Here is a 27031-nt window from a genome sequence, read left to right as displayed (position 1 = left end):
CCATCAAGCAATAAACAAACTGACATATGTATGAGAAGCCACCTTCCAGATAGCTAGGTGTAGACAGTAGGGCTCTGTGACCGGAGCAGTGAAATTATTCGAATTAGATGATATAAACTGACACACCACTCCATAATAGCCACCTTGCAGAGTGAACTATCACTGGAAGGCTCAGCCCCGACCCCCAAATCACATGCACTTACATGGCTGTGGCAGAAGCGTTGCCAACCTTCACAAAAACAGAGTTCAAACAGAAGGATGTGGGAGGAATGCATTCCGAGAGACTGAAGCGGCTCGGGGAAGGTAAGCACCTAATGTTTTTTCTAGTTCTTGGGAGGGTCACAGGACACTGGGAAACAGACCAGGGCATTCTTACACGTGGCGCCCGCATAAGCACCCCGACTGACACCGCTGACATCAGCACATGGTGGCGCTGCAATTTAAGCCAGTGTGTGAATATTTTAACTAGTGGCTTTACTTGGGCAGCCTTGACTCATGTGCTGCTTCTTTCTCCCTTTTATTTTCTTGCCTTCTCTGCCGCGAGACGTGCATTAGAAATATCCGCATGCGGCTTGGCAAGCCTGCACACTGGTCCTTTTAAGCCTTCTACGCACCACTCTTGGGCTCCAAGGTACTTTTATCAAGTTTCATTTATTCATTGATTTGTTCATTTCCTTACTGTTTCCCATGACCTACTTAGTTCAAAATAAGGCACTACTGTGGGGTACTAATGTGGGGTTTGTGAGAGCTTCTTTTCAGAGCTTATTCTGTGCCCTAAGTTATGGAACAGGTTCTTGTGAAACCCTTTGCATGTAGCACTTGTAGCCTTATAAACAATGACTTTCCACTTCATGATACCGAGCTGAACAATTGTTCATTATCTTTCCCAGATTATGGAAGGGTTGCCAGATCCTGAGCGATGGATCACAGTGATTGATACTGCTATATAACTCAATGGTCCTGAAGATGATGACCCCAACCACCTAGTCATCGAAACCGGTCGACCCCTTTCTGTTTCAATATCCTCAAAGAAATAGGGATACGATTTTTACAAAACCAATACCAGATGAGTGGCTGGTATAGTGAGCAACTCACACACTGCTGCTCGGTTGTGACTGATAACATTCTTTAGTCAATAGATATCTCCCATCACGCATTTACTGAACATATTGCATTGTGGGTTAATAAAAGTATTTTATACCAATTTGAAATTCCCCTTTGGAATGTCCAGAATTTGACTAGATGAGACAAGATTTAATCCCCTCTTGGTGTGGGCTATCGTACATGTTTTTTAACTATATACCCCATAAAAGTTTGGCTTGAGTTTATAGGGATAGTTCCTTCTCTCTGTCCTTTTAAGTAGGTGGCACACCATTGTCGTCCTAGGGACAGCAGCCCCTGACAGGGACAGGGCAGGCTTGAATCTAGGGACAGTGTTAGTGGTTCTGGAGAATAAATCCGACATCCAAAAATATGTTTACTTGTGTGCGCCTCAAAACCATTCTTGTGTGTTAAGACATGTTATATATGTAATGGCGGGGTTGAAAACTTGATTGTTTTTCTATAATTGTTTATCCGTCCATGACTGTTAAAGTGTTTTATTCTAAGTGCACAGTCCATTGCCGACTCACCTCTTACTTCCCCAACAGTTCCTTGCACACCCATCTCACACATCCCCAAAGTCCCTTGCCCACCCACCTCTTACATGTCCAACAGTCATTTGCACGCCCACCTGCCAAACAGTCCTTTGCACACCCACCTCCCACATCCCCAAATCAAGTTTTGCCACCATGTTGAATTTATCTACATAGGGAGAGTAGTCATTGCATTGAATTTAGCTGCATTGGGAGAGTAGTCACTGTGTTAACCTTAGCTGTATTGGGAGAGTAGCCATGCTGTTGAATTTTAGCGGCATTGGGAGAGTGGCTAGTGTCTTGAACTTAGCTAACCTGTAAAGTATGCCACTGTTTTAAAGCATGCTGCCCTGTGAAGTGCACCTCGGTTTTAAATTCTGCTGCCCTTTAATTTTGCCCCTGTATTGATTTAGCTGAATTGAGAGAGCAGCCACTGTGTTGTGTTATAACTGTATCGGATGAGTCGCCATTGTGTTAAATTCTAGCTGCACTGGGTCAGCAGCTACTGTGTTGAACTTAGCTGCCCTGACAAGTTTGCCGCTGTTTTAAATCCTGCTGCTCTTGAATTATAACTGTGTTGAATGTAGCTGTGCCCTAAACCTGCCCCTGTTTTAAATCCTGCTGCCATGTGAAGATTGCTATTACTTTAAATCCTGCTGCCCTTTGAATTTTACCAATGTGATGAATTTAGCTGCATTGGGAGAGTAGTCTCTGTGTTGAATCTAGCTGCCTCTGTAGTCTGCTACTGTTTTAAATCCTGCCGCCCTTTGGATTTTTCTACTGTATTGAATCTAGTTGTGCTCTGAAATTGTCACCTGTTTTAAATCCTGCTGCCCTTTGAATTCTGCCACTCTGTTGAATTTAGCTGCATTGAGAGAGTAGCCTTTTTGTTGAACTTAGCTGCATTCGTAGAGTGGCCATTGTTCTGAATGTTAGCTGCATTAGGAGAGTAGCCTGTTACGCTCACCTGATTCCCACGGGGGCGTCGATCTGGACTGGCCCGCTGTTGCTTCCACCAGAGTAACACATAGAGCCGAGATGACAGACTGGACAGACCCACTTAGCTTCGTTTGTTGGACTCGTACGAATATCTTTCTGCAATGGAGAAAGGGAATTAACCTCCCGTAATCTGAGCGTTAACCCACCTTCCCACTCCCCTTGTCTGCCCACAGAACACTCCTGAAGTTCCCTCTTAATCTCACCTGAAGATTTGGAAAGATGAGCTCTCCATCCTGCGACGGGCGCAGGGGCGCGTAGACGACCAGTTACTTCACTGGCGTGGAGGAATTGGTGAGTTCCAGTATTGATTCTAAGTCCAATTGTTCGTAAGAGTTCAAAAGTCTGATCTTCACTCTGCCAGATTCCTTGCAGGTTGTGGTTATAAACCACCAGAAGAGTTCCAAGTGGTAATTGGTAAGATCCTGGTAGGTCTATTGTGGTTCTCCCCTTTGGGGCCGGGGTACAGCGATGATGCAGAATTAACTGCGCCGACCCGAAATGAGGTGAGTACCCCCCTGTGGTTATCAGGTAATTCTTTGGGGGTGGTTTGTATTGCCCTTGCTCACCTATCTGTTCTTGTCTCCCACAGGTGTTGAAGAATGGCCTGGAGATGCTGGATTCGCGATGGAGTAAAGGAATGCAGCCTCGGTTGGTGAGTTCAGCGCGGCGCTGCGAGGTGCGTGGCAATGCACCTGAGAAGGCTTCTCTCTTCCAGATCGACGATGTGCTGGATCAAGGATTCAGGTAAGGGTTTTGTTCTGATCTCTTCTCCTTCTCCTTTTCTTGTTCCAGGAGTTCCAGGGCTGAGGCGGGCGTGGCTGAAGACTGGAGCTGCTGAAGACACGGTGAGCGTTACGCTGCAGCAAGCAGAATAACGCGAAGCACGTGTGGCTGTCCGGGTGTGGCTTAAATAGCCTTGGAAGAAGTCCCAGGTAAGTATTCTTCCACAGCCCCACCCGAGAGGAAAGGTGTCCCTGAGGTAAAGTAGTCCCTTTAAGCCTCATTTGGCCTGTGGCTTCGTGCAGCATGGTCTGCATCAGGTAGGTATGCAGCATGGTCTGCAACAGGTAAGATTTCTGTAATGAGCCTGGCGCCCATGGCGCCAGGACTGACTTTATTCTTATGAGCCTGGCGCCATAGGTGCCAGGACTGTAGCCAAAGAGCCCCTAACTGGGGTTTTTGGGCATGCTTCAAGTGGCATGATGCCTGCTTCCAGGGTTGCTGGGCCTGGTCTGGCTTTCCGGGGGCAGGCATCGTGACAAAGCCACAGTGTTGAATTTAGCTGACCTGTGAAATTTGCCACTGTGGTAAATCTTGCTGCCCTTTGAACTTTGCCACTATGCTGAATTTAGCAGCATTAGGAGAGTATACACTGTGTTGAATTATAGCTGCATTAGGATAGCAGCCACTGTGTTGAACTTAGCTGCACTGGTAGAGTAGCCACTGTGTTGAATTCCAGCTGCATTGGAGATTAGCCACCGTGTTGAACTTAGCCGCATTGGGAAAGTAGCCACTGTGTTGAATGTGGCTGCCCTGTGAAGTTTGCCACTGTTTTAAATCCTGCTACTCTGCAAAGGTTGCCAATGTTTTAAATCCTGCTGCCCTTTGAGTCTTGCCACTGTGTTGAATTTAGTTGTGCGTGGAAGTTAGCCACCATTTAAAGTCCTGCTGCCCTGTGAAGTTTGCCACTGTTTAAAATCCTGCTGCCCTTTGAGTGTTGCCACTGCAGTGAATTTGTCTGCAGTCCGGAGTTGCCACTGTTTTAAATCATGCTGCCCAGTGTAGCTTTCCACTCTTTTAAATCCTGCTGCCCTTTTGCCACTGTGTTAAATCTAGCCACCTTTTGAACTTTGCCAAAGCGGTGAATTTAGCTGCGCTCCAAGATTGCCACTGTTTGACTCTGGCTGCCCTTTGAATTTAGTCACACTGCAATCACAGTGAATTAGGCAATGCTGCTGTTGAATATAGGCTCTCTAGATATGTAATTATACTAGATAAGACTGCTACTGAATTTATCCACCCTAGAATTAATCTGAATCAGGCAATGTTGTTGTTGAATGTAATCACTCTAGAACTGTAATGATCTAGATACCACTGCTACTGAATGTAGCCACACTAGAACTGTACAGGACCAGTTAACACAGCTGTTGAATTTAGCCATACCAGAAATGTACTGAACTGTAATGGTTAAGGTAATGTTACTTTCAATTCAGCCAGAGTAGAAAGGGACTGAATCAGCAAAGCAGACACCCCTGCATGTTGCAACACAACAACAATTTTAACACAACACCAGGGAACCAATCCACACAGGAGGGCACCCACCCCAGGATTTATCTCAAGCCGAAACCTAAGACCAAGGTTGAAAAGCAAGCCATTACAACCCTACTACCATAGTAAGGCAGACGTTGTGGTGTGTTACAGCCCATTGATCTACCACCGATCTCAATAAAGTAAGCAACCCAGGGGGGCATCTGCCCCTAGAATACATCACAAACCCAAACCCAAGACCCACAGCGACACAGACATCACTGTGCCACAACACATTGACTTAACCCAATCCCAGGAAAGTAACCAAGCCAAGAGGGCACCCGCCCCTGGTTTATATCACCAACCCGAATCCCAAACTGAGGCACAATACAACAACCACAGAGAGGCAGACGCCATTCTGTGTCGGAGCACACAAATTTAACCAGAGACCAGGAAAATAACCAACAAAGGAGGGTACCCACCCCTGGATTATATCACAAACTCGAATCCAAAACGGGGGCATAATACAACAACCACAGAGAGGGAGACGCCACTATGTGTCAGAGCACACCATTTCTAACCGAGACCAGGAATGTAAGCAACCCAGGAGGGTATATGGAATATGTCAAAAACCAGAGTCCAAGATGGAGGCACAACATAACAACCACAGCGAGACAGATGCCACTGTGTGTCGAGCACACCAATTTAACCGGAGACCAGGAAAGTAACCAGCCCCAGAGGTCACCCGCCCCTGGAATATATATCGCAATAAGAATCTGAATCAGAGTCCAAAATGGAGTCTACACTCTACAACCAAGGTGAGGCAGATTCCACTATATATTGTAGCACACTGACCAACCACTGACCGCAGGAAAGAAAGCCACCGAGGAGGGCACTCGCCCTCGGAATATACCACAATTCTTTATCCAAGACATAGACATCTAGACAACAAACATGCCATGATACAATATGGGCAAAGAAACGAGAATGGAAAACAGAAATAGGAAGGAAATCAGCCCCCATGGCCTGCAAGCCTCAATTTTTCCTCATCCATTTCCTCTCACCCTCAGCTCTCCATCACTGCCTCCCTATGCCTGCCCTTCCTGCCCTGTGATTGGCTGGTGGAACAGAGTCAGCTGAGCCCAGCAGAGCTCCTCTTTACAGAAGCCAGCATGGCAACCTTGCCCGGTCAGCCGGTGAAGGGCTAAAGGCAAAGGCCACCTCCGGTGGCACCTCCACCGCCTGTTTGCCTGTTTGCCGTGGATGCCCTGCTAATGTCATCTCCTGTCTACTGCAACAAGCAGGTAAGGTGGGAAGAAGTGGGTACACAGCGAGTGCTGTACTCCTGAAATCTTGCCACTGCTTTAATACTGCCCTTTGAATTTTGCCACTGTGTTGAACTTATCTGCATTGAGAGAGTAGCCATTGTGTTGAGCTTAGCTGCCCTGTGAAGTTTGTCACTGTTTCTAAATCCTGCTGCCCTTTGAATTTTGCCACTGTGTTGAACTTAGTGGCATTGGGAGAGTAGCCATTGGGTTTAACATAGATGCTTTGGGAGAGTAGTCAATATGTCGAACTTAGCTGCATTGGGAGGGTTGGCATTCTGTTTAATTTTATCTGCATTGGGAGAGTAGCCACTGTGTTCAATTTAACTGACCTGTAAAGTTTGCCACTGTTTTAAATCCTGCTGCCCTGTGAAATATGGCACTGTTTTAAATCCTGCAGGCCTTGAATTGTGCCCCTTTGTTGACCTTAGCTGAATTGGGAGAGCAGCCACTGTGTTGCAAATTTTGCTGCTGTTTTAAATCCTTCTTGAAGTATTGCTGTGTTGAATGGTGTGCAGTTATAATGTCGACTGCAAAATGTCTAAAACAAAAATGTTGAAAAAAAACCCCATTAAAAAAAAAAACATTCGTCATTATTTTTTCAACATTCTTTTTTTCGACATTTTTGTTTTCAACATTTTCACTACAAACCGTGTTGAATATTGCTGTGCTCTGAATCTGCCACTGTTTTAAATCCTGCTGCCCTGTGACGCTTGCCACTGCTTTAAATCCTGCTGCCCTTTGAATTTTGCCACTGGCGCTAAATTTAGCTGCATTAGGAGAGCAGTCTCTGCTTTGCATCTAGCTACCTTTGTAGTCTGCCTCTGTTTTAAATCCTGCTGCCCTTTGATTTTGCCCAATGTGTTGAATTTGGCCCCCCTTTGAATGTTGCCACGGTGTTGAATCTAGTTGTGCTCTGAAGTTAGCCACTGTTTTAAATCCTTCTGCCCTTTGTATTATGTCATTGTGTTGAGTTGAGCTTCATTGGCAGAGAAGCCACCGTGTTGAATTTTAGTTGCATTGGGAGAGTAGCCATTGTGATGAACCTAGCTGCCCTTTAAAGTTTGCCACTATTTAAAATCCTGCTGTCCTTTGAATTTTGCTACTGTTTTAAATCTTGCTGCCCTTTGAGTTTTGGCACTGTGTTAAATGTGGCTGTGGTCAGAGGTTGCCACTGTTTTAAATCCTGCTGCACTCTTACACTCACCACTACTTGAAATTCTGCTGCCCTTTGAACTTTGCCACTATGCTGAATTCAGCTGCATTGGGCGAGTAGCTTGTACATTGAATCTAGCTGCCTCTGTAGTATGCCACTGTTTGAAATCCTGCTACCCTTTTGCCAATGTGTTAAATCTAGACGCCCTTTGAACTTTGCCACTGTGGTGGATATAGCTGCACTCCGAAGATTGCCACTGTTTGACTGTGGCTGCCCTTTGAATTTATTCACACTACAATCACAGTGAATTAGGCAATGCTGCTGTTGACTTTAGCCACTCCAGAATTATAATTGGGCTAGATAACAATGCTACTGAAGTTAGCCACCCTAGAAATAATCTGAATCAGGTAACTCTGTTGTTGAATTTAGACACACTAGAATTGTACTGAATCGTGCAATGTTACTGTCGAATTTAACCACTCTACAACTTGAATGATCTAGATAATGCTACTACTGAATTTAGACACACTAGAACTGTACCGGACCAGGTAACACTGCTGTTGAATTTAGCCACACTAGAATTGTACTGAACGGTAATAGTTAAGATAACGCTGCCTTGAATTCAGCCAGACTAGAATTGGACTGAATCAGCGACGCAGACGCCCCTACGTGTTGCAACACAAACAACAATTTTAACCTGACACCACAGAAGCAATCCACAAAGGAGTGCACCTACCCCTGGAGTATATATCTCAAGCCAAAACCTAAGACCAAGGGTGAAAAGCCAGCCATCACAACCCTACAACCTGTTACGCTCACCTGGTCTCTGCAGAGGCTTTGGGGCACAATTGCAGCCCTCCCGGGGTGAGGTTGCTTGGGTCTGTGCTTATGTGGTGACTGGTGGTAATAGGAGATGCTGCTCGGGACTGCTCCTGCGTGGAGAATAGGGGGCATGAGTATGCCAGCTTGTGCGCCTGATCTCCTTCCAGACCCCTTCTCCCAAACCGTGGTACCCGTGGGATGTGCTGTCCTTGGAAAGCTCACCTGTTCATTAGTTTTGGTGAGCACTCCGTCCTGCTGCTTCTGGCAGGGGCGCTTGGATGATCTGGACCGAGTTCTTTCACTCGTCCCTTGCACATGGTAGTCCAGTCCTGCTGCGACTAAGCCACTATACTTCAGGTAAGTGTTCCTGTTTGCCTTTGTCTTTCCTTGTCTGTTTTTGTTGTATTGTAAAGTTTGTTGTCTTGTATTGCTGTCCGTTCCACTTTTGATGTTTGCTCTTTTGATTTCTTCCCTTTCAGGTGATGTTGCCGGCCCGGCAGAAGCTGTAGAGCGCGAGGCGACAGCCGGAGGGAATGAGGTACAGTAGCTGGTGAGTTGTTAACAAAGGGTCGCGCGGAGTTCAAATGCCGCGCGGCCCTAGGACGGATGTTCTAAACTTGTCTTTCTTCTTCTTCGCAGAGTCCGAATTTGTGGATGCGGAGTGCAGTGCTTCGGCGTCGGGATCAAGATCACTGGATGTCAGGAGATGAGTCTGCAGATGAAGCGATGAAGCACCAGTTTCCTGGAGGTGAGTATGCAGGAGAACACCTGGTTTCAAAGGTAAGTAAACTGGTCCAAGCGGCGGTGAGCATCACGTTTCACGCGAGTGCACAGTAACGCAAAGCACCGGCCTTAAAGATGGAGCAGCTTATATAGCTAAGCTTCTGAAGCCACGCCCACCAGGTTCAGCCTGCCTGCCACACCCTGCCACACCTGATGAGTCAGCACATGAAGACCAGGCCTAGGGAGCCACACCGATGAGTCAGCATATGAGGATGTTCTCTGGAATAAAGGCTTTGAGCTCCTGGAAAGTTCTTGTAAAATAAAAGCACTCCTGCACTGAAATAAATAAAAAGCACTCCTGCACTGAAATAAAGTGTTCCTGCTCACATCTCTATATAAGCCTGGCACCAAAGGCACCAGGACTGAGTCCAGCCAGGGCCCCTGTGTTTATAGGTCCCAAAGGGACGTAAGTGAGTCAAGTGACCCATTGCCCCATCACTAGATGGTGTGGTTTTTGTGTTCTGGGGTGTGTGGCCATGACACAAACACAGTGAGGCAGACGTCACAGTTTGTTACCGCCCTTTGATCTACCACCAGCCTCAAGAAATCAAGCAACCCAGGAGGACACACACCCCTGTAATACTTCACAAAAACAAACCCAAGAACCACAGCGCGACAGACATTATTGTGCCGCAACACATTGACTTAACCCGAGCCCAGGAAAGTAACCAACCCAGGAGGGCACCCGCCCCTGGAATATATCACAAACCCAAATCCAAAACGGAGGCACAATACAATAATCACAACGAGGCAGAGACCACTGTGTGTCGGAGCAAACCAATTTTAACCTGAGACCAGGAATGTAACCCGCTCCTGGAATATATCACTAACCCAAATCCAAGACAGAGGTGCAACATAGCAACCACAGTGAGGTAGACACTACTGTGTGTCAGAGCACATAGATTTAACTGGATACCAGGAAAGTAACCAACACAAGAGGGCACGCGCACCTGCATAATATCACAATCCAAATCCAAATCCAAATCCAAAATGGAGTCTACAACCTACAACCACAGCAAGGCAGACATCACTATATATTGCAGCACACTGACCTACCACTGACCTCAGGAAAGAAAGCTATCAAGGATACGCACCCACACTCAGGATATACCACAAACCCGAATCCAAGACATAGCCATCTAGACCACAAACATGCCATCATACAAGAAGTGCAAAGAAACAAGAACGGAAAACAGAAATAGAAAGGAAATCACACCCCTGTCTATTGGAAACCACCTACCAGAACTTGCAATGCCTCAAAATCGCATCCAGCCACCACTAAACGGAATAAGGATACAGACCAAGACAAGAACAAGAACAGAATACATCTCCACATATGACCCTACCTCAACAGAAAACAAGCAACCCGCAAGCAAGGACTCAAACAATTCTAGAGTGGACCCCAGCAGACCGCCAATCCTCACACCACAACACACAGAACCCAGCAACTCTAGAGACATTTTCAGAAAGACCCCAACAAGAATCTGAGAGAAGCTAGAATCTCTAACCATCCACATCCCGTACATAACCAAAGACTGGAAAAAAGACCACATGTACTACCAAACAATCCACTAATATGATCGAGAAATAAGAAACCAATCACTCAAATTAATTAAACTCCCCAATGAAGAGACAGAGGCCCCAACAACACAACCAGCATACAACAGCCTCATCCAATAGAGAACCGAAAACCTGACAAACACCACCCCGACCGAGAAGCAGGAAAGGATATGCAACAATTAAAAAAGCACATGGCCTACACTGCAGCCTACTCAACGTTAGATCCATGGTGAAGCACAAAACAAAATTGTATGTCCTCCTAAGCAGGGCAGCAGCGACACACTCCTCTTCACAGAAACATGGCTATCGGACAATTATAAAACAATCACCCACATATCCATAGCAGACAACTTCTAACTAATTAATTCTAAGAGAGAAAACCGAAGAGGAGGTGGAATTGCAATAGCACGCACAGACCACATCTGCACTACACCACTCCCCACAACCACGATAGAGGATTCAGAATCACTTCTAATCAACATCAAGCTCGATGACCAAGTCGATCTACTGTTCCTCCTGACCTACAGATCACCATCCTTCAACTTCAACTTTGCAACAAAGCTCACTGACACCATTGCCACCCTCTTCATATATCTTGATAACATAATTGTTCTGGGAGAGTTCAACATCTGGTTCGAAAGAGGATAATATATGCAGTCTTAAACAGCTGATGGTGAAATGGCGGATAGTAAGAGATGTTATATTTATGATTCAAATTTTGGTTGGAAATATGTTGGGGCTGCAATAGGAGTGGCCGGTTGCATTTGGACTGCTGAATGAATCAAATAGTTGTAACAAAAGAAAAAAGTCCAGTCACTCAGATCTAGCGCTCCAAAAGGGTTTGGTAGTTTAATTTCTTTACTTGACAGTGTTTCTACAAAATATTTTCATCATTGCTTTGCAATATCGTTCCCTTGACACGTGTTTCCCCACAGTTTTTGTGGTTCCTAGAGAGGGTTAAATTCTTCAATGACAATTTCTGTAACTTTAAAGTACTTGGAAATGAAATGGAAAATGTAAAAAGGAAAGGAAAGAAAAAGAAAAAGAGAGAGAGATGAGAGGCAGTTTCTCGGTTCATTGATAACACTTCTACTAGTCTTGAGTTTGCATATTCTGAATCATATCACATAATTTACCAATGTTAATTGCATATTACATGCCAGAAGCAATCATCCTTCACACATAATCAATAACATTCCATATGGTCAATACTTGAGAATTAAACGCAACTGTACAGAACAGTCAGAATTCGAGAAACACAAAAAACAGCAACAATGAAATTCAAACATAGAGGCTATTCCAACAAAATCCTCAATAAAGCACAAGAAAAAACCAACGAAAGACCAAGAACGGATCTATTGAAAAACAAAATTAAAAATATACACGAAAGCAAGGATCGGAAATTAAGATTCCTAACGACCTACAGTTCGGAAGCAAAAAATCTCAAGAAAATATTGCAAAAAAATTGGCATTTGCTAAACATGGATCCAGACTCCAACCATTTCTGGAGTATCAACCCAAAACTCACCTATCGAAAGGCAAAAAACTTGAAACAAATCTTAAGCCCTTCTCATTTTGTACACCACAATGCATCAAAAGGAATTACGCAATTATGGAATACCTCCAAACTAACAGGGAATTTCAGGTGTGGCACTTGTACCATGTGCCAATATTCCGAAAATGAATTAACAACAATAAGAATGCCCAACGGCAAAGACCACAAACTAAGAGACTTCATTAATTGTAAATCAAAATACGTAGTCTATGTGTTGAAATGTCAATATTTCAAAATATATGTGGGAAGTACCATACAAACTCTTAAATCAAGAATGGCAGAACATATCAGAAACATAAAAAATAAAGACTTCAGATATCCTCTAGGGCAACACTTCCTAACAGAGCATATGGAAACTCATTTGTATAAAATCAAATTCTATGGAATAGAAAAAATAGAGACACCTCCCAGAGGAGGCAACACTGAAAAATATTGAGACAAAGAAAAGCATACTGGATTTGTTCGCTAGATTGCTGCCATACGGGACTCAATTCCAATACAGAACTGGGAAATTTTTTTTTAAATCTTTACATAAAAAATTGTTCAAATCATAATGTTGAAGGCCACCAAATAGCAGCCAATAACTATCAGATGGGGAAAATGTCTGAACCTAACCAGGTGTTATAACTTACTGTATGCTAATTTATCTCAACACATGGATACTCAAGATTGACTTGTTTATGGTGTCATAGATGTGGGCTTATATATACTGTGAGTTGTAATATCTCTATACATGTTTTCATTTGTGCTATGTACTCACTCTAAACTATTTTTCTGCATGGGAACATCCAGATTATCCCATTAGATTGTTAAATTTTTCTTTTTTTTCTTTTTCGTAAACATGTGATGCTATATTACATTGCAATTCTTTAAATGCATTCAATACCAACACTGAATAGTTCTGACACATATAAACGTGACTTGTCTTGGTGAAACAGTGCATCCAAATACATTAACCAATCCAAAATGGCAATCCGCACACCGTAACGTCATACACACGTAAAAACTTGATGACGTCATGCTGCTGTATTTTAACACGGCCATTTTGAACAGTCAGAGTTATCCACACAGGAAAAACACTGCTGCCGAAATGAACAGTGAAATTGACTTCAGGTAAGCGTGTAGGCCATAGAGACCAGCACGATTATAAAATTCGACTGGAACCACAACACAGCAGTAGATTATAAGTGACAATGCAACATCCAGCTAATTGGCGTAATGTATCTAAATTCTAATATTTAAATTCTAGAATTTATTGTGGACTACGCAGCACCAACCGAGAGGGGGAACACTAAGAGACAACTTAGTGATAACATCACATGTCTTAACAAGAACACAACACATTCAAATGCAGAAAAGTAAGTGGACAAATAGCACAAATTGATTCGTTTTTGCATATTAGTCATATTGACAAAGACTGAAAGTATACTTGATTGACAATGTACAAAGCAGAAGGATCCAAGGTTCAAAAAAGCACGTAGCAATGCAATAACACTCTTGACAATGTGCACAACCGTAGCAATTAACTTTTGTGATATGATTCAGAATATGCAAACTCAAGACTAGTAGAAGTGTTATCAATGAATCGAGAAACTGCCTCTCATCTGTTACGCTCACCTAGTATCCACGGGGGTGCCACACGATACTGGATGGAGGTCTAAGCGCTATCCCATACCCCTCTCTGCTTGGTTATGTTTCAGACGTTGGGTAGGGCCTTTAACAGGAGAAAGGAGGGTTAGGACACTGGTTCTGTGATGGGTGGACTCCCACCTCCCTCTGGTCCAAATCCCCTCCCTTGGGGTTATTGCTCACTTTAGGTTGTTGTGCGTTGAACTCTCCGTCCTGCGTCTCTGTGCAGGGGAGTGTGGTTGGTGTGGGTGTTCCATGGAACTAGTTGCTTCACTGGCCCATGTGCCCTAATGTCGGGTCCAGACCGGCTGTGACTCTGACTCTGCTTGCTGTCTTCCAGCTGAGTTATAATGTCTTTTCTGTCTTTATTCTGTCTCTTTCTTTCCCTCCATTTTCTCTGTCTTCTCAGCATCTTGCTCCACTACGCTGTTCCCTAACAATGTCTCCTTTTGTTTTCACAGGGATGGTTCCGATCTCGGAGTTGCTGGCGCCGATGGTGAAGACCACGTGAGTTATTGATGCGCCGAGCACTGCTCTGTGTATTGGTGTTAATTGCTAACCTGTGTTCTCTTGTCTTCTTTGTACAGGTTGCAGTGATGTTCCAGAGTGATGAGCGATCAAAGTGATGCTTGCCCAGGTAAGTGCTTTGTTAATGCTGACCTTGTTCCTTCTCCCTTGCAGGTTGCGGTGAAACACGGAGATGGGCGAGGTAAGAGAAGCACAGGGTGCTGCCAGGATTCGCTGCTTGCCCAGGTAAGAATTGTTATTAATGCTGTCCTTGTTTCTTTACCTTTGCAGGTTGCAGCGAACTCTGGAGATGGGCGAGGTAAGCGAAGCACAGGATGGATTCACGGCCGGTTACTTCACAGGTAAGTGCTCTTGCTCGCTAATGCTGTTCTTGTTCTTCCAGGTTATTAATGGAATCCGGATCTAGGGCTTCAAGATCGGCCCACCTGAGAAGCAGATGAGCAGGAGCTGGACACGGTGAGCGTTACGCTGCAGGAGTGCAGAATAACGCGAAGTGTGTTCTGCTGTTTGGGTGTGGTTTAAATAGCCCAAGTAAAGTAGTTCCAGGCCCAGCCACACCCAAAACTCTAGACCGCATGGCTTGGTTCTAAAAATCTGAGCTGTGTAATAGGCCTCCATGTTGGATTAAAGTCCAAAACTGGTATTGCTTTATTCCTGATAAGGAGCCTGGCGCCAAGGGCGCCAGGACTGACTCCATGTATGTTTCTGATGGAGTTTTAAGGCCCTTGGGGCCGGTGTGAAGGGCTTTAGCCCCACTGCTGCCGGGGGGCTATTATACCTGAGGGGGACAGGGGCATGGATCGTGACATCATCTCTCTCTTTTCTTTTTCTTTCTTTTCCTTTTTACATTTTCCATTTAATTTCCAAGTGCTGTAAACTTACCAACATTGTCATTGAAGAATTTAACCCTCCTGAGGAACCACAAAAACTTTGGGGAAACACGTGTCGAGGGAACGATATTGCAAAGCAATGATGAAAATATTTTGTAGAAACACTGTCAAGTAAAGAAATTAAACTACCAAACCATTTTGGAGCGTTAGATCTGACTGACTGGACTTTTTCTTTTGTTACATCTGGTTCGAAATAGAAAACAAAACCACAGCAAACTCCCTCACCTCCCTACCGGAAACCTTCCATTTCAAAGTAATAGAAAACGGACCCACTCACTGTGTGGGATACACCGTAAATACAATTTTCTGCAGAGATGGACTCTCGACCATCACCCCACCAGTACCAATCATATGGACAGATTATCACATGATCCCATTCACAGTCAAAATCCCAAACCGCATGATGCCCAGAAATGCAATAATTCATGCTAATAACAAAATAAACTGGAAGAGCTTTGCTCTGGAAAAAATAACAGAGCTAATGGATGGAATCCACATAACCAAACATCTCCCAGCTAAATAGAATGACTGCAGACTCAGCAGATGAAAAATTTGACACCTGGATCACAGAGGCCCTAAACCAATTACCACCTGCAAAACCCTTCAAAGCCACCACAGAAAAATGGCAGCAAGATGGTTCACAGAAGAACTGAGGGGATCCAAACAAACTGCAAACTTCAAAAACAATGGAGAAATCACTACAAACACAGACGGCAGCTCTGGATTTACAAATCAGCAGTCCTTAAAGCAAATAAGCATACTACAAGACAACAATCCAATCGGCAACAAAACCACAAATAGAACTATTCAAAATCATCAAGGAAATTAAAAAGAAATGCAACTTCATGCAACAAATGCATCGTGCCATCAGAATCCCTACGTGACAACATCACAAACCACTTAAGAATGAAAATACAAGCAATTTAACAGACCATAGATGCAAGCCCTCCTACAAAAACCACAAATCCAGAACCACCAGAAACTAGGCACCACCAACCACCACAACACTGAACCGTTTCAGACCTATGAACGAAGAAACCTTCAACAAACTAATAAAAGACACCAACCTCGCTGGATCCCTGAGTGACCCATGCCCACCAGGCACCTTAAAAAAATCCTCAACCACAGAAAACCAGCATCATACTTACGGCTACAAATGAAACTATCCCTAAACACGGAAATAGTACCTAAAATGTTCAAATGAGCATATATCAAGTCCCTCCTCAAAAACAAAACAGGAAATGCAGAGGACCCCACCAACTACAGTTCTTTATTGAACCTACCCTACCCAGCGAAACTACCTGAGAACCACATCTAAAAAATGCTACTCAACCATGTAGAAAGCAACAGAACACTCAACCACTCCCAAGACGTCTTCAGACCCATGAGCAGAACAGAATCAGCCTTTCTATCCATATGGGACAACCTAGAAATAGATGAAGACAACACCACCCGATCTGCCCTCATACTACTAGTCATATCGTCCGCACAGCACTAATTCAGAGACTGGAGGTATGCAGCAAAAAGACTCTGCACTACAATGGCTGTGATCTTTCCTCACCAACCGAACATACTTAAAGCCTTTTACATCTAAACCCTGTGAAGGCATCATGAAGCAGACACAGACAACAGATTAATGTTTGGGCTATACACTTTTATTAACTAAAAAAGGCAGGGATGAGAAAGGCATAATTTGCTTTATACTAAGGTGGGATGTCCCTACCAAAAGGAAACTATGAATGGTTGTGTCATTAAGTCCAAAGCAAATGTCTGTCTGTGCTCAAAACATATGCTTGCCCTCACATCTAAACGTATTCAATGTGTAGGGATGTCAGTATCAAAATAAGTAGTGTTCAAATAAAAGTTCAGAGCTTCTTCCAGCTTTTGGCTTGGAATCAAATTTTGCTTCCCCAAGTTCAAAATAGTTCACAAGGCACAGAGGTTCCCTTCCCCAAGAGTTTAAGTCTTTCAGCTTTCCAAAAACAACAGAATTCCATGGGACACTTTCCAGGTCTTCTGATTTCCTTACCTTTCACCAATTTATATATTCAGTTCTGTTCCTTGACTTCAGATCTCTCGCGAGTCCCTTGATTTTCAAACACAAGCTTCTTTATAGGTGCTTTCAGTGGCTTTTTCAAAGAGGGGTGCACTCGGTGTAGGCTTGGTTGTCAGACCACACGGTCCACCCATTACAGGTCACGCAACCGACAAACATTACTGGCTTCCTTTTCACCAACACGTTTTCACTGCTTTAGCTTGACAGTGGTACTTGATTAATACTCATATCACATCCTTGTGATGTTGTATCGTGGCTTGGTTTGCCACCATACACTTGGTGCACTTTCATATGTTCTCCTGGCTCTTGCAAATGCTTTTTGTCTCATATCATACAGTTCTCCTCATGGCTCTTGCCATTGCCTGTTCGTCAATGCTTCTCGTGGTTCTTGCCAATGCTTGATCTCTCAAATCACTCAGTTCCTTATGTTCAGAATGTTTTTACAAACTTGCTTTCTACCAGATCGGTATTCAAAAGTGCTTATTCCCATTTTCATTCTCCTTGGTATCCAAGAAAATACTTGCTTTCATTCAAATTGGTATTCATTACTAGCTTAGCTTGCTCGCATACCATCCCGGTGTCCCCCTTGCTTGGTTGACTCACCGGTCGAAGCTTACGGTGTTCCAGCAAGGCCTCCTGCCGCAACGAGCTCTCTCTCATGCAGTGCCTTGCTTTGTCTCCCACGGGCTCTCTATGGCTTTGTTCACCTAGTGATACTTCTCTCGCAGCCTGAGCCTCACATGCCAGCTTCTCCTGGTCACCCTGGTTCCCTTTTGCTAATCTGCCACCGGCCTCCAGCTTCCTTCAGCTTTGCTTCTCACTGCATACACTCTGCATCTCCCAAGGTTTCTCGAGCGCTCCTCTTGCCAAGCCGCCTTGCAGGATAGGTCTGCTCTCAACCGGCAGTCCGTAGACCTGCTTCCACAGCCAACGCCATTTTCACATTACTTCCTGCTTTCAAAGTTCCCACCAGGTTGATTGGTCCGAAAGGAACTCTTGTGAGTGCTCTAAGGAGTGTTCTTTGCTGGTAGTTCGCTGTGACACCAGCCTCTGACTGAACTGGAACAGATCAAATGCTTTTCTACACCATTGAACTACGATTGCAGCAAGTTCCACCCACCAACCTGGAAGCCCTCTACAAAATCAGAGGTGGCGCGCATCACACGCACATCGATTGAGTGCTCTCAGGAGTGCTGTTTGCTGGTAGCCCGCTGCAACACCAGCCTTTAACTGAACTGGAACTGATAATACGATTTCAGCTTTTCTGCACCACTGAACTGCGGCACGCCTGGAGCTAACAGAGAGACACCTACTGCACTGCTATTATATTATAGTTATTATAGACTTGAAAAACCTAGTTTTTCTTATTTTTTTTAGATTTCAGCAAGTACCGCCCACCAACCCAGAAGCCCTCAACAAAATCAGAGGTTGCACGCATCTGCGCATGCGCATCTCAAGAGTGCTCTCAGGAGTGCTGTTTTCTGGGTTGCAGGGTTGCTGTAGGCCGCTTTTAAGTTTGAGGTATATAAATTTGAGCATATAGTATTGACTTAATAACGAGCATTCGTTCTAACATTAGTGTTTATAGAAGACGGTCACTAAAACTCCAGTATGTCTACCCCTATTACCCTAGGACCATTGCACTATTAGAACATTCATGTGAGACTATAAATGTATGTATGTTTATTAATTTATATTGCGCACCTACTATCCCAAAGGCTTGAGGGCGCAGACAAGACAAAACACATAAATACATGTATACAGTAATAACAAAAATAGGATCAGAATAAATGGAGGTAAATCATACAATCATACAAATGACTAGCTCCAAGCACTGGATTCAAATAAATAAATTACAGTTCAATGACCCTTTAGGCAGATATTTGCAACGTCTGAGAAATGCGGGTAAGGAGTTCATCCCACAGCCCACTAGAATGCAGTCACTATTGGGTAATGAGCACCAGTCACTCAGATCTATCCTTTTAATGATCAGTAGGTCATTGAGTCTGACTACACCTGTGCCTGTTCTCTGATGAAGCCATGCAAGAATCTTATGTCGTAATGCTTCCTTGGTCTCTTTTTCTTTAGTTTTCTGGATATTGGTGATAATAAAGTTTCTCTGATCCATTACAAAGTCATAAGAGTTTGGGTCTCTTAATAATGGCATTTGTGCTTTTTTTAATTTTAGGTTGCGTGGAGATATCCTTCTCAATTTAGCGTGCATGGCTGTGGGCTGATTAACCTCTTTGTAGCCACCAATAGGCTCCTGTGAAGATGAGGATGGATCCTTTTCCTGTGTAGAGTCTAGGCTGGAAATGTTTGCTCTTTCCTTACTTGACAGAGGAGGCCCAAAGGATTCCAAAGAGTCCTAGTGCATAAATCCGTTTGCATGGCTTGGTCAATCATTTCCTTTTGTGTGGGTGTTTGTCCGCCAATATTTGCCCTCAGTGCCTGTGACAAAGCATCCACACTAAAAGGCGGGTCTGAGAGGCAGAAGTTACCTTCGGAGGCTGAAAAACCGCTACCCAGTCATTAAGGTCAAAAGGTTCTGTACAAAGAATTTGCTGTTTAGCAATATTGATACCTTACATCGAGAGATAGGGACCTCAGAGGGAGTCATTTTAGTAATCAGGGTTTATTTTGATTGTATTGCACTCTCAATCTTCTGCGCGTGCTAAACGCCAAGACCTCAAGTACACAGTCTCTATTAGCCACTGGAGAGGGGGGTCATGGAATCTCCTAGACCCCCCATACCCATGCTTGGTATTGGCTTAATAACCGTTTTCTTGAGAGCACCCATACTGATGAACAACTTTAAAAAATGTGCAATTAGAATGGCAACAGAGTAAAGCTCAGGGCTTCCCCCTAAGCCTGTCTCCAAAGCTCCAGCTCCCAGGGACTACACATCCAAAAAAGAGTTGTGCCAAGAATAACAACAGAGAGTCGCGGGAGGCTTACTGGCCTCTAAACTCTTACCGCCCAGTTATTCCGGAATGACCCAGATGTTCACGATATGCACAGTGCATGTTGCACCATATGGCCGCGGCGGGACACACCGATGCCCAGCCTGGGCTTTCCTGAAGGTCATGATCTGGTCTGGAGGCACAGCCGCAGGCACAGCCGCGGCTGCAGGGAACGCTGACAACATGATCGCAGCGAGCGAGGAGGGTTAGAGGAAGGGACCTTACGTCAAGCCGCACGCAAGCCTAGGGCTGACGCCGCTTCTGACGTGAAGGTTGTGGAAGGGATCATACCAAGTGATACTACCCATGAGATCCCACATAATGCACCCTCATCAAAACCCAAATGTAGTTATCCACTGCGACATTGCAGAGTCTACACTTTGAAAATTATAGCTAAACAGTAATCGGCCAATAAAACTAAACAAATGACGACCTATTATCCCAAAATATGTGACTTGAGCACTATTGATGAAGAAAATGCCATACAAGAGATAGTCAAAGAATGTAATGTAATGCCTGCCTGTTTGGGTACAAAGACAGTGGAAGTGTGATCAGCACAGAGGTCCCTGCGATTGCTCTTGAAGATTTGTGTGCAAACATGTCTGACAATACATGCATAATGATTCTTAATGAAAATGTTGATGGCGATGCCAATGTACTTGTTGGGACCACTCTACCTCTAACTGACACTTCCACTACTATTCCACAAATACCACAAAAATGACACAATATTTTTGCTTTGATTCACTCAATCCCTGAGCACATTGAATCCAGTATGCCGAATGTAGTATTTGAAGGCACAGTGCCCAGGACAAATGACATTTTAGTTGCTGACAATTCCAGCGAAGAATCTTCTTCTTCCTGTGCCCATATAAGCGACCCACAGAATTCTGCGCTCACGTCCACGCCCCACCACAATATAACTTTCTATAGCACAGGTGAAATAGTCTCTAATAATTGACCTCCCATTCTCGATGGCCCTAATGCAGTGTTACCAACTTCTGAATCGGTTACACCACAGCACAATTTAAATACGACTCACAAGTCCTCATTAAATGAGTCTTCACTGCATGATATCAGTAATATTAGCATAATCTCTACAGCAATGTTTGGCATTCTCTAAAAAAACCTCATAACAATGCTGGTTGATAGACGTGTTTGCTTGGAGAATAAGCTAGACATCCAATCTGTACTCCTCCATAAATCTATCCACCGTGGCAGAAAAACCTTTACAGATCAGGGTGTAAATACTGCAGCCAGACCTGAATATATATCTTTTGTGGTCAATAATGCGGAACCCGTTGAGGTTGTCAAAGATGTCACATCCAATGTTGATGTAGTGTATTGAAAAGAAAAGAAATCAAGAACCAAAAAAGTCATCTCACAAGCATGTATGTTTGCAAAATGCTCAAAATCTAGAAAGAATGCGTGTGTTATCCAAGAAGATTGTACTACTTAATTACCGTGATACCTGATAAAAGACCTAATGTAGCTATCTCTGACTCAGCATTACCTCATGTTCCGTCGACCTTAAGTAATGGTAATAGTGAGTTTCTCTCTGAATCAAGTGGCGTACTGATAATATCAATCCAGCGTGACTGTACTAGCTCTAATGGTTATGATATTAGGAAATATATGCTTGAGCCGGTACATGCTGACGAGATTATCCATGTGAACGAGACCCCTGTTAGTCAAATGAAAAAGAATACACAGTCCAAAAAGAAAGTTAACAAGAAGTGTGTGAAGCTAATACTGATACAGCAATAGTGGGTATCTCAAGTTTATTTGCTGATGAAGTACAGCCATTGCCAGGCCCCCTCCCAATGTGCCAATACCAGATGCTACTGTTATAGACTCTAGGAACAGTGCTACTGTCCTGCAAATCGGTAATAGTAATCTGCATATAAATGGTGACAAGAATCGTACAATTGACAATGTAGAGGATTGTAACATTGAAGAAATTAGGGCCTTCAACTACAGATGGTCTCAGTCTCAAAATACCATCCTCCACTCAATCGTACAGCAGTGTTGCGTATTCTGCATACTGTGTTAGCCCTTTGTTTGATCACAAATGATGATATCAGAATTGTCGACCAACTGGTTGACACTACCCTACTAGTACCCAATATCTGGTTCACATATGTAGCTACATTAGACTACATCCTACAATATGAAACTCAGCTGTTTAGATTATCGTACTCATGTAAAATTGTGCATATACCATCAAGGAAAAAAATGAATTGCCAACACATGCATGAATCTCGTAAGGGCTGGTATTGATCATCTAATGAGAGGTCTGACCACACACTAATTGACCAAGGCACAATAAGGGCTGATCATCAAAAGCATCCTATCACTGTGAGTTGTCTAAATATTAATAAGGAGGATGTGGACACGGCTGATGGCTACTGGCAATGACTACCCAAGATTTTCAAGAATCATTTCTCTGTGATATCTCGTTGACCAAATATCATATGCACTTGGAATATAAGAGGCGTTGGACACCTATCTGCAGTGGTTGGTCTGATAGAACATATATATACACATTCTGTATTATTGCCTTCCAAGAAACATGGCTGGTAGAAGCGTGTGAGTTTGATAATAGGAGTATACTACATATGGTTGCTATTAAGGGACCACACGGCCGCCCGAAGGGAGGGTTATGTCCGTGCAATAGTCATGTGGATGGTTCTACCCAAATGGTACAGGGGGTTAAGATTACTCATATGCATTATGTTATGTAGCTCATCAATATCTACGACCCACCAAAAGGGGTAGCCACTAAATTCAATGTAAGTGCTGTGGCAAAAATTCACCAGAAAATGTATCTAAAAGTTCCATTGTGGGTAGTGGGGATTTTTAACTCTCAGATTGTAATCAGCAATGATGATTTGTTCAATACTTTGTGAAGATTAGCCATGCAACACATTTACATAGACTTGTGAAGTTTAACCATGCATCACATTTACATAGAATTGTGTGGATTAGCCGTGCATCACATTTAGATGGAATTGTGAAGATTAGCAAAGGTGGTCTCTGATCAAGGTATGCTACCCTGATCTGCCTGAGAATTGATGCCATGAACTCTTACACCAAGGGTGCAGTATCAAGTATGCTTGGGTTGGGCTTGCTCTTTTGTCTCCTGCAGATATGCACTATGCTCTCCAATCAGATGAACTCTCTAGCACTCTTAGCTCTCAGAAGGGACAATGATATATAATTCAGCAATTCAAACCATACACTATTGCAGAAATGCCCATCCACCCGTTATAAACAATGTCCCGGGACCCAGAAAATGGGCCCATCGACTCTTATAATAACCAAACTTCAGCAATGGACTGACTCTGTTCCACCTTAAGGGAATACGCTCTGAAACAGGCGAGGAATCTGGCAAGGCAAGCTCCTCCAAGTGACATTTAGGTGCTGCTGCCTGTCATCAATGCTCTGAATGCACACCAGATCAGGAACACTCTAATTCTCCTTCAATATAATACTGCCAGTTCAGACACACCACTTACATCATGGCCTGACCAGTTGCTTGTCCTTCGGGCTCACTGAGTACCGGTTTTCATACCTAGGATGTACTCATATGTCCAATAGAACAGAAATGAAGGAAATGCACACTGAGAAGATGTCATCCTATAAGCAATCTGCAGACCCAACAAGACACAGGGATGACCATAGTGGCTGTTGCTGGTCCCTGGGTCCACTGAACACCAGTCATCAAATCTAGCTAGTACTCGTAGGTCCGATAGAACAGAACTGAATGTAACTGCACAACAAAAAGGTATCCTATGAATAAACAATGGCAGACTCAAAGAGACACAGTGACAACCATATAACTGCAATTATCTTAATCCAATAAAAATTAGGAATAGGGCAACTGAAGACTGATAACACTGCCAAGCAGGGAATGACAACCTCAAACCTGGTAATCAGAACAAAGTATGTGGCAGACTGAGAATCTCTTTTGGAGAACCAATGCTCTGAACCTATAGAATAGATACGGTCAGCTCAGTGGGCATCCAAATGTAATCTGAAATAGGGGTCTCCCACCAATCCACGCAGACACTCACACATACCGATATGATCACTCTCTCCTCTACACCAATAAACAATAGAATGGTGCTATACCCCTCACTCAATTTGGCCTAGCTGCACACATACGTACAAACCTCAACAGTCTTTAGAACTCAGCTATACCCCATGAGAAAATCGGCCTAGCTGCCCACATAATCTCATACTCAAGCTCCACCACCACCAGAATGCATACTCTGAGGTCAACGGTCTTGCTGAACACATTCTACTGACCTCACACAACCACTGCACCACGCCTAGCATTAGAATTCAGCTACACCCCATGTAAACCGCACTGGCTGCACACATACTAAGTGCCCCTAAGCACTATTTACTACTCTGCTATCTCTCCATTGACCTGGACTACGATCCTCATGGGTGTTCAACTCACAGCACTTTGAGATCATACCAATGTTATATAAGGTGCTATACAAATTCACAATAACATAACATAAGAGAACCACAAGTCAAGGCAATATCAAAGAAATGATTCTACCTCCTGCAACTAATTAGAGGGATCCACCAGTAACTCACCACCCCACACATAACTCTCATAATCATCTCCTTTGTACTCCTTTGTACTATCAAGACTAGATTATGCAAACAGCCTCTACCTTGGAATACCAGAATGCCTCACAAGAAAACTCCAATGCATTCCAAATACAGCAGCAAGACTACTCCTGAGACTAAACAGAAGAGACCACAGCACTGGGTTCCAGTGAACATACATATTAACTTCAAAGCCCTCTGAATCATTCACAAATGACTGTTTGATTGCCAAACTATGGAACTCCATACCAAAGGAAATAAGAGCAACAGAAGATCACCTAACCTTCAGAAAATGACTGAAAACCTGCCTATTCAATTCAGAGTCAAGCATAAAAACAGGCACCCCACAACTCATACTCCCCTTCCAAGGAAATCATGGGACAGTGTGGATCAATGAACTGACAATAAAATAACCACAAACCCTTAGCAAAGCCTGCTAACCACCCCACTGCTACCTGCACCTCTCCCGCATACCTTTGATGCACCACACACGCCCAAAGGGCCAACCATACAACATGCAAAAATGCACAAACCACACATCCACCCCAAGAACAAACAGCGGCAAACAACAAGCAACACAGGCAATGGACATTACCTTTGTGGGCACCACCAGCCCAATGCACCCACCAAAGCACGCTCAGAAAGACGAAATGCACAGATGCCAGTTTCTCCTGGTTCTATAAGCATCAACAGAAGAGCAGAACCTCTATCCTATCGCTCTTCCCTCTCTAACCTACCCCATCCACTTTCTTACAGAGCAACGCAAGCAGTTAGAGACCATGCAAATGGCAGCGGTGCGCGGTATAAATAAACTTAACATAACTTAACATAACATTATAGGCTCGATAGGAAGGTTATATGGGATTTAAAACCTCCATAAGAGCTGCAATCAATAGAATTGTTCATGTTCTCCTCGGCACTTGCAAGAAATGAAGACTTTTTTCTTAGGGACTCCAAGATATCCGCAACTGAAAATATTTTTCAACATCTCCCTTCTGATATTTTCCAAGCTGCAGCTGCTATGCAATAGGAACAATGAATTTCACTGGGTCGCCTTACTACGGGTTCACACGATCCCCCAGCTATGCAATAAAAGTTACTGCAAATATGTCACATCCTCCCAAATACATAACAGCTTCTTTCTGTTTGTTTTCCTACAGAGCCCCTACTAGGCGTTCGGTTTAGTGGGAAGATTGGAGTTATGGATTCTCAGATGAGCCTCAGATGAGGAGAAAGCAAGAAGACAGGAGGTTGAAACAGGCCGAGAGAGAGAGAGAGATACAGAGATATGCTGGGGAAAGCCCACGGCTATATCGCAATGGAGAGGGATGTAGACCGTACCCTATGAGAAGCCCACCAATAGAAAATTGGCTGGCAACCTGAAAGCCAAGAGCTGGACATCCCAAGTCCTGGTAACTGGATAGAGAGAAGCAGAAATTGAGGCATGACCACGCAGATCCCGTGTTGGACCAGCATTCCTTGCAACTGCAACAAAATCACTACATGTGTGGACCCACGTACCTGTCATTTGGATACATTAAGGCCATCCTAGAGGAAGATATAAATTATGAGATACTGAAGGAAGCAAAGAAATCGGACAGGTGAAGGGAGGGCCAAACCCGAAAAAGAGAAGCCCCAGTGACGTTACTACAGAGATTGCCAGGTAACAGAGAAAAAGAGAGATCCGGGAGGGAGATGGAGGCTCATTATGGGACTATTTATACTCGTCTCAGTCACGATAAAGAGATGAGAACAGTGAAAGCAAGAGAAGGGAATGAGAATCATTATTAGAGTATTCATACTCATCCCAGTCAAGATAACGAGACAAAAACTGTGAAACCAAGAGAAGTGAATGAAAATTGCTGTATGAATACTCATCACAGTCCAAGTAAAGAAAGCATAATTAAGAAAGAGAGAGAAGCTATAAGAAAAAAACGGGAGCCGGAGGATGAACTAATATATATATCAAAATATGCATACTATACAGAGGGAAAAGGGGGTGAACTACATTCAAAAGAAGAGAGTCTCAAGAGAGAGAATCTGAAAGGTCGGATAACCATGCCCTGGGAGAAGGGAAGAATAACTCTTTGTAGCGAAACAAAAGAGGAGGGTGATAAACAAAGGGAAACCATTCCCAAGAGAGACAATATCAGTCTAGAGTCAAAGAGACCCAATTTTTAGAAGAAACCAAAGCAGAAGGAAGTACTAAGAGAACTGTATGAACTGATCAACAAAGTCACAAGAGATTATTTGAAAAT

The sequence above is a fragment of the Ambystoma mexicanum genome, chromosome 6p, assembly GCF_040938575.1.
Source record: "Ambystoma mexicanum isolate Mex_15411 chromosome 6p, UKY_AmexF1_1, whole genome shotgun sequence".
Lineage (NCBI taxonomy): Eukaryota > Metazoa > Chordata > Amphibia > Caudata > Ambystomatidae > Ambystoma > Ambystoma mexicanum.
Note: the sequence above shows the minus strand (reverse complement) of the source record.